The sequence below is a fragment of the Octodon degus genome, unplaced genomic scaffold (genome assembly GCF_000260255.1).
Source record: "Octodon degus isolate 3935 unplaced genomic scaffold, OctDeg1.0 scaffold00025, whole genome shotgun sequence".
Lineage (NCBI taxonomy): Eukaryota > Metazoa > Chordata > Mammalia > Rodentia > Octodontidae > Octodon > Octodon degus.
This window is the reverse complement of record NW_004524601.1, coordinates 5514885-5522893: the sequence shown is the minus strand read 5'-3', so window position 1 is coordinate 5522893 and position 8009 is coordinate 5514885. Positions and strand designations below refer to the sequence as shown.

The 8009-nt window shown below is 35.1% G+C and overlaps 1 pseudogene; it reads left to right on the top strand.

Moving 5' to 3' along the window:
- The first annotated feature begins 7004 nt into the window (after positions 1 to 7004).
- On the top strand, positions 7005 to 7574 carry LOC111816028 (annotated as a pseudogene).
- Positions 7575 to 8009: the final 435 nt, after the last annotated feature.

Sequence of the window (8009 nt, the reverse complement as noted above, 5' to 3'; positions counted from 1 at the left end):
TGAGCAGCAAGCTGCCCGTGGCACACTGGCACCCAGCATCGACAGTGGGGCTCCCACCGCGTGGTTTTCCTCTATCTTGCATGTGAAGAAGTGGGCATCACTCAGACCTCATACACGTACTCAACTCTAAAAGCTTCCACCTAAGTACCTTAAACAGTGACTTCTTGACTGTTTCATGGCAAATTTGTTTTATCACTGAGAAAAACAGAAAGTGAGCTGGGGGTGTAGGAGGATCAGGAGAGCCTGCCTACCCACAGATGCTCTCATTTTAGGGGGAACCAGAAAGTGCTCATTTCATTTTTTTCCTCGTCTTTTTATGTTTTAATTTATTTTTTCCATAATTTTTTTAAAAAACAAATAGCAATGAGACAGTTTCAAATCAAATTAATAGGACAGTTTCAATAATTAAGACATTGCATATTGTTTTCTTAGTGGTTATTCATTGTACAAGATGCAGATATGATATCCTGTTTACAAACACTATTAGAACAAATCTTTCTACTTATTGAATTAAGAGAATGTACTTGTATATCTATCCTATTTTGAATATACAGATACAAAATGGTCTTACATTTGTTGCTCCTTTTTTTGGCTTAGTTTTGTCATTTAAATATTATAGGTGTGTAAATTCAGCAAAGTATTCCAAAATATTCCAGTAGTCCATAACAGTAGTGGGTTTTATGTAAGACTGGCAATGTCAGAAGTTGTTGACTTCAGCTTTTTACAGCTCAGCATATTAATATGGCTTTACTTTTTTATACCTCGTTTTTATACTTTTCTGCTGGATGGTTAAGAACAAGATAAAGCAAGACCTATATAACAAGAATTGCAGTTTTTGTATCTAATAAGGTCAGTCATATCACCTCAGGATTTATCCTGAAACCCTGTATCTCAGTTTGCAGATCTTATGTCAGTGTCAGCCATGTAGATGAGACACGGCCATTGCTTGACCAATTTGCTCTCTGTGAAAGCCTGAGAGAATGTTTTATCTCCATGTGACTCTCCTTAGACACACTCTATATCATTGATCACATTCCTCTGTAGCCCCATAATCTCCTTGATCAGAAAATTTGGGACACAACTGAGTTACATGATGTTACACTACAGGTTCTCCTATGTCGTGAGTCTTCACTGACCTTGAAAGGCTAAGGCCAAATGTTGGCTATCCTTTCAGCCCTTCATTTTCTCTAATTTTGGATCTACAAACTTAGGTTGTTAACCCTCCAGAAGAGAAGCTTATTGTTATTACCCTACAACCTAGGCTGTTGAGCTTAATCTCACTACTGGTCTGAATACCAAACATCTTAGGGATAACATGGAACAGGTATTTTTCATCAAGTATTGACATGTTAAACTTTAAGTCCCTACAGAATATGACAAAAAAAATTTAGAAAATTAAACTATATTTCAAAAATAGGAATAAACAATTACATATTTTTACACAGAAATTTAGAAATCTAACCATATACAGCATTACAGCAGGGCAGTCCCACAACACCCCTTTTCCTCTCTCTTGCCTTCATTCACCACCCCCTTCCTGTTTAAACAAACATCTGCCCAAAAGACAGCATGGCAGCAACCAGCATGTCATGATAAGCAGCACATATTCAGAAGACCAGAATGGCAGGCACTCCAAGCACGACCCTAATATTACACATTGCCATCTTCAGTGCAATTGCTTAGTTCAGAGGTATCAACATATATAGTTAGTCAGGGTGAGAATCCTGCCAATTAACTGCTAGCTTCAAAAACCTTCTAAAGATTCTCAGGATCATTGCCTTACCCATCTTGTATATATCAATGTATGACTTTGCCCCTGTCATGTTTCCTAGCTTTTTTCTTGCTCTCTCTTCATTCTCTAATCCTCAAAACCTCACTTTCCTTTTAATTGTGTTATACCTTTCTACTTCTATTACTTCTTTTGAGTTCTTACACTAGGGAGTCTATACAATATTTACACATGTGGATCTGGTTTATTTCACTTATAAGTATATCTTCAAGTGGCATCCACTTAAATATAAACACTTCAAGTTTATCATTATTTATAGCTGAGTAATACTCCATTGCATAAAAATACCACATCTTCTTCATCCATTCCTCAGGTGATGAGCATTGTGGCTGTTTCCAAGATTTGCCTATCACAACTTGTGCTGCTATAAACATACATATACATATATCACTATGATATGAAGTTTTCAGATGCTCCAGAAAAATTCCCAGTAGGGAAATAGCTGGATTGAATGAAATTTCCAGTCCTAGTTTTTTAAGAAGTCTCCACACTGATTCCATAATGGTTGCACCAGTCTATATTCCCACCAGCAGTGGAGAAGGGTTCCTTTTTCCCCACAACTGCTCCAACATTTGTTGTTGGTTCATTTCTTTATGATAGCCATTCTTTCTGGGGTGACATGATATCTCAATGTTTTAATTTGCATTTCATGGGTGGCTAGTGATGTGAAGCATTTTTTCATATATTTATTCGCTTCTTTAATTTCATCCTCTGAGAAGCATGTGTTCATCTCGGATGCCCATTTCTGGATTGGGTCTTTAAATTTTGGGGCCCTAGTGTTTTTCAGTTCTCTATAAATCTTAGAGAGCAGACCTTTGTCTGAGTGCTTATTCATTAAGATTTTTTCCAAATTTGTGGGTTGTCTTTTCACTGTGTTGGTAATTTCTTTTGACAAGCAAAAACTTCTCAATAAGAGGAGGTACCACTCATTAATTCTTTCAAGTGTTACTTGTGTGATTTGATTTTTGTTCATGAACTCTTTGCCTACCCCTGTGTCTTGAAGAATTCCTCCTACTTTCTCTTCCAGAAGATTTAGTGTTTGTGTTTTAATGTTTAGATCTTTAATCCATTTTGACTTTAGTTTAATGCATGGTGATAGACCTGGGTCAAGTCTTAGTTTTTGGCATGTAGAGAACCAGTTTTTCCAGCACCACTTGTTAAAGAGGCTATCTTTCTTCCAGTGAGCATGTTTGGCCCCTTTGTCAAAGATAAGGTGGCTGAGTGTGTTCGTAGGGGCTTCTGCATCTTCTAATCTATTCCATTGATCCTCAGGTCTATTTTGTTGCCAGTACCATGCTGATTTTATCACACTAGACTTGTAGTATAATTTCAAGTCAGGAAATGTAATGCCTCCTGCCTTGTCTTTGTTGTCCAGGATTGCCTTTTCTATTCTAGGTCTTTTCTGGTTCCAAATAAATTTGAGGAATAATTTCTCTAGGTCTGTGAGGTATATTCATGATAGTTTGATAGGGATTTCATTAAATCAGTACAGACAGGAAGAAATTGTAAATATTAGAGCAGAAATTGATTCAATTGAGATAAAGAAAACAGTTCAACGAATTAACAAATCAAAAAGCTGGTTCCTTGAAAGATTAAATAAAATTGATAAGCCCCTAGCTAACTTCATCAAAAAGAGGAAAGAAAAAATTCACATAGAAGCAATAAGGAATGAAAAGTGTGTAACCACCACAGACCCATTGGAAATTCAGAAGATTATCAATAGCTACTTTGAGAATCTTTACTCTCACAGAGTAGAAGACACAGATGAAATGGACACATTCCTAGAAAAGTACAAATAGCCAAAACTGAATCAAGAAGATATAACAACTCTCAACAACCCTATAACAGCCAATGAAATACAAAATGTAATTTAATAAAAAAAAAAACCTACCCAAAAAGAAAAGTCCAGGTCCTGATGGATTCACAGCTGAATTCTACAAGAAATTTATGGAAGATGTAATCCCTATACTCCTCAAACTCTTCAGTAAAATGGAAGAGGAAGCAATCTTCTCAAATTCATTCCTGGAGGAAAATATTATACTGATACCAAAACCAGGGAAAGACGCAACTAAAAAAGAGAACTAAAGGCCAATCTGCCTCATGAACATAGATGCAAAAATCCTAAATAAAATCCTATCAAATAAAATACACCAAATCATCAAGAAGATCATACACCATGACCAGGTAAGATTCATTCCAAGGATGCAAGGATGATTCAATATTCAAAAAACCTATCATTGTAATACACTATATCAATAGAGCAAAAACTAAAAACCACATGATCATTTCCATTGATGCAGAAAAGGCTTTTGACAAAGTCCAACACTCATTCCTGTTCAAAGTCCTACAGAAAATTGGAATAGATGGCGTCTACTTCAATCTGATAAAAGCCATTTATGAAAACCCAAGAGCTAACATAATTCTAAATGGAGAAAAACTGAAATCTTTTACTCATAGATGTAGTACAAGACAAGAATGTCTTCTATCACCCCTCCTATTCAATAAAGCTCTGGTATCATTAGGTAGAGCCATTAGACAAGAGAGATAAATAAAAGGAATAAGAATAGGTAAAGAAGAAGTTAAATTATCATTATTTTCAGAAGACATGATACTTTACTTGGGAGACCCAAAAAACTCCACTGAGAAGCTACTAGAATTAATACATGAATTCAGTAGAATAGCAGCATACAAGTCAATATCAAAAAGTCAATAGCATTCCTCTACACAGATAACAAACACACTGGAGGTAATTATAGAAACAATACCTTTTACAGTAGCATCAAGAAAAATGAAATACCTTGGAATTAATCTAACTAAAGAAGTCAAAGATCTTTGCAAGAAAAATTTCAATACTCTGAAAAAAAAAAAAAGACCATAGAGGATTTCACAAAATGGAAAGCTATTCACTGCTCCTGGATAGGAAGAACCAATATTGTGAACATGGTCATACTCCTAAAATTGCAGCAGTGATTTAATTTATTTTAAAGAGAGTATAACAATAGATAAGACATTATAAATGGAACACAGTTACAACACCAAGGTGAGAGGCATTCAACCATGAGTTTTGTATTACACATTGCTATCCTTGATGTAGTTGCTCAGATTACAGATATCAGCATACAGAGGTAGTCAGTGTGAAAACTCTAAGTATTTTTTCACGTATTTATTCACTTCTATAATTTTGTCCTCTGATAAGTGTGCATTCATCTCAGATGCCCATTTCTGGATTGAGTCTTTAAATTTTGGGGCCCTAATGTTTTTTAGTTCTTTATAAATTCTAGAGAGCAAACCTTTGTCTGAGTGCTTATTAGGATTTTTTTTTCAAATTTGTGGCTTGTCTTTTCACTGTGTTAGTAATTTCTTTTGATGTGCAAAATTTTCTCAATAAGAGGAGGTCTCATTTGTTAATTCTTTCAAGTATTGCCTGTGCAGTTTGATTTTTGTTCATGAACTCGTTGCCTACCCCTGTGTCCTGGAGAGTTCCTCTTACTTTCTCTTGCAGAAGATTTAGTGTTTCTGTTTTAATGTTTAGATGTTCGATACATTTTGACTTCAGCTTAGTACTAATCAGTTTTGAAATTGTCTCATTGCTATTTGTTTTTCAATAAAATTAATTTTAATCATGAAATAAAAATCTTTCAAAGGAATAAGAGAAAAAGACTTGCTTACATCATAATATGGAAATTTCCTCATTATAAATGATTACAATTAATGTTAGAATAGTATTTTTTCAAATAAACATTCTAGTGAATCAACTTGTATGATGTTGTAGCCAAAAATTTGGCTATGCACAGCAAATTTTTAAGAGAAAAGTTCACTATGTTGAACATTCAAATTTTCCACTTCTTTCCTTTTTAACTTTCATGTTGTTAAAAGGTGCTAATGCATGCACATTTTTTTTCTCTTGTTCTCCTATATGATTATAAATTTCAGAGTCTGAAAAGTGGGGTTGGGTGAGTTTTATAGTAAGAATGTAAAAGTATATCTCAATAAATGTGTCACATAAAGACTAAAAAAAGAAAGAAAAGAAGAGAAAACTCTAAGCATTAACTGTAATTCTCAAAAAAAACTGAATGAAATTATGAGTACAGTCATCTCAGCTATCCTGTATATATACTTGTATTTCCCTCCTTCCTTTTTTCCTATCTTTTTTTTCCTTTTCTCATCTTCATTATTAAATCCTTAAGTTCAATTGTTTTTTGTTTTACTATATCTATCCTGGGTCTATTCCCATGCACTAAACTAAAGTCAAAATGGATTAAAGATCTAAACATTAAAACAGAAACACTGAATCTCCTGGAAGAGAAAGTAGGTGGAAATATTGAAAATGTAGGAGTAGGCAGACGGTTCACAAAGAAAAACCAAGCTGCATGGGAAATACTGAAAAGAATCAACAACAAGGATCTCACCTTATTGAGAAATTTCTGCATGTCAAAAGAAATCATCAACAGAGTGAAAAGATACCCCAAAAATTAGGAAAAAAAAATAAAAACCAACAATCGCTCAAAGGACTTCTATCTAAATTATATAAAGAACTAAAAAAATTAGGCCCCCAAAAGTTAAAGACCCAATCCAAAATGGGCATGTGACATAAATACATGCTTCTCAGAGGAAGAAATATAAGTGGCAAATAAATATATGAAACAATTTTCCATAGCACTGGCCATTGGAGAAATGCAAATTAAAGTAACTTTGAGATACCATCTTACCCCAGAAAGATGGCTGCTATAAAGCAATCAACTAATAATAAATGCAAGATATGCTATGGGGAAACGGGAACCCTTCTCCACTGCCGATGGGAATATAGACTGCTACAACCACTATGGAAATCTATGTGGAGAATCCTCAAAAGACTAAGACTTGAAATCCCATTCATCCAGCTATTCCTTTTCTGGGTATTTTTCCAAATGAACTGAAAATATCATACCTCAGTTATATATGTGCATCCATGTTTATATCAGCACAATTTGTTATAGAAAAATCTTGGAAACAACCAAAATGCCCATCACTTGGGGAATGAATGAAAAAGATGTGGTATTTCTATATCATGGAGTACTCAGTTATAAAGAAAGACAAACTTGAATCTTGTTTAGGTAAGTTGATGCAACTAGAAGTTATACTCAGAAGTGAAATAAATCAGATCCACGTGTGTAAATATCATTTTGTCTCCCTAGTGTAAGACTGAAAGAATAAATTGCTGACACTCCTAATCAGGATGCAATTTAGAGCATGTGGAGACCAGCTTCTCAAAGAGGATGAGAGAAATCACTCCGGGTGGAACCAGAGCTATTTGCTCAATTCTAACAATACTGGCTAGGACAGTCTTGCAGTGCTGGGGTGAGAAGTCCAGTGCACTTTGGAAAGGATAAAACCTGTACAACATAATCGAAGTGCATGGAACTATTGGAAAAGGTTGTTCAACATTGTGGTCTTTCCAAACACTCCAATTTATTAGGTCAATTACTTGACTTAATTTATCACCAAGTCATAGTTCCCCTATCTAATTGCCTTTTTGTGGCTGTCTATGAAGACATGCCAGGAAACCAATGTGACAACAAGGAAGACATTCTTACGCAAGTGTTAGTGATGTGAAATCCTAGATAAGGGAAAGGACATCACAAGAAAGGAATATTGGAGATAAATTGGGAGATTCCTTCAATGCAAACACAGAGAATGTGATCTACCAACAAATGCACAGCAGAACTTCATGGAATCCTTTTATTTTTTAAGGAACCCTAAGCAGGAGTTTAAAGTGAAAGTTAGCATTCCCTTACCTGGGAGCTAAAAGATGAATCACACAGGTATAGCTTTCTGACAAGAACTAAGCCTGATCCTCTTTGGGGGCTGCTGCTATGCAGATTGGCTCTGAGAAATTTGATTCTATTAAAGAAAAGTTATTGGAGGGGAGGAGAAGTTGAGAAGACCCATAACAGAGCACTCCTCTAATCTTATCAACATGTAATGTACTTGCTTTTCATCAGTAGTGAGTGCAAGGTTCTTGCCTGTAGTAGATCTGAGGTAACTGAAGTTTGGTTCAATGAGCTAGGAGTCCAGTTGTCCAGGACGATCTGCTGTGCCACATTCAGAGTACCCAGATATCACTATAACCAACTAATGCCAAAACAATGGTTTTTGTAATACAATTACAGATACATTTAAAAGCAAAAAAAAAGGACATGTACCAATACAAGGAATGTAAAAATCATGCATTACAAATATG